The 1,495-nt window shown below is 37.5% G+C and overlaps 1 protein-coding gene across 4 annotated transcripts in view; it reads left to right on the top strand.

Moving 5' to 3' along the window:
• The window catches only part of LOC135214805 (p53 and DNA damage-regulated protein 1-like), a 55,259-nt gene continuing 53,764 nt past the window's right edge, over window positions 1–1,495 (top strand). For 2 of the 4 annotated variants that reach the window (XM_064249175.1, XM_064249174.1), the window contains exon 1: window positions 27–194. The gene's annotated coding sequence lies outside the window, so the exon portion shown is untranslated. Of the gene's footprint in view, window positions 195–1,495 lie in introns of all 4 variants that reach the window. The other 2 variants (XR_010314472.1, XR_010314470.1) reach the window with 2 other exon arrangements.

Below are 1,495 nucleotides of genomic sequence, written 5' to 3' on the forward strand. Positions count from 1 at the left end.
TGACACGTAAGAAGAAGAAATGTCACTTGTGTAAACAACCATATAGTATAGCTAGACCCTTCTGCATTAAGTACGTTAATGCATTGGTGTGCAATTCTCTAGCTAATACTATTTTTCCATAGACTGCATCTTGTAAGAATTCGTTAAAATTGAACTAAGGCTTTGTACAAGCTGTTGTGGCGATAAGTCTAACCGTAAGTACACTTAGACGACCTGCAGTCGTTGTGACCTACTACCTAACTATAGGTACTAGCCTACTACTAGGCTACAGGCTACCTAATCTTTTGCAACTAGGCTACCTAGCTACTACCTACCTATATAAGGTCAGTAGCTTATCCCTACCATAGTCTAAGATTAGCCTATTTGTTATTACCTATGTTTTATTTTGTAGTGCTTTACCCCTTCTTATTTCGTTATTCTTTGACCACTGTAAGGAAATAAATAGTTAACATAGCCTACTACCTACCTAGGCTAGGTAGTCTACCTACCTATCTTTTCTTAGGATGCTAGGGGAATCCTATAGGCTACCTACTACCTAGCCTATACTCTGTTTTTTTCCATCTGTCCATCCGCCTGTGGTGTTTTCGCATGGCAACACTGCGTCCCGGGCTTTAGGTAAATACCTAGGTAGTTATGCTATGTGTAAGGTTTAGGTAAATAAAAGGATATCTGGGTATACATTTGCAACTGAAAAGTCTTTTAATAATTTATTGTATGCGAATTACACTGTTAATATTCGAAAAAGGATATTATTTAAAGCCCGGGACGCAGTGTTACCATGCGCAAACACCACAGCCGGATGGACAGATGGAAAAAAAACAGAGTAGGGTAGTAACTAGCTAGTTTACAGATTCAGATTTAGGTACAGCTTTACATAAAGTCATGATCAGGACTCGGATTTATCAGATATTGAATCATGGAAAAGTGTGAAAATGAGCAGTTTAGGTATTTGCTAACAGAAGCACTTACTAGGTAGTAAGGGTAGATCTATTGTAGAAAAAAAAGGCCTTAGGCTAAAGAGGGAATGAAAATAAGCAAAAACATGTCTTTGGGGATACAGATCTATAGAATTTTGAGAAAATCTTAAATGTCTGCTTCTGTAAGCAGATGTAATGTAATAATAATTTTTTTGAGATTTAGCTACCAAGTTTTTAGGTAGGTACCTGGTTTCTGGTTCCTAAGTGGTCACTCCACAAGCACAGCTGTGGGCACACTACACTATTCGTTCAGAGGTCGTCCCATCATTCTGCAAATTGCCTGGCTACTGTACAAAAAAGGAGATATTCACATTACGTACTATCCAATTGATGGTATCCCATATTAAAATGATAAAATTGAAGACTACTGCTGCGTCCTCTGACTCAATAACTGCTACGTAGTTTATGTGCTAAATGGGTGCTGCGTTTAGTATCATTCCCATCGAGATGAACTTAAAAATGTGAGCAAAATATGGTAAATGTCATATAAAAACAAAAGGTGGTAAATATTCCAATCA

The sequence above is a fragment of the Macrobrachium nipponense genome, chromosome 46, assembly GCF_015104395.2.
Source record: "Macrobrachium nipponense isolate FS-2020 chromosome 46, ASM1510439v2, whole genome shotgun sequence".
Taxonomy (NCBI): domain Eukaryota; kingdom Metazoa; phylum Arthropoda; class Malacostraca; order Decapoda; family Palaemonidae; genus Macrobrachium; species Macrobrachium nipponense.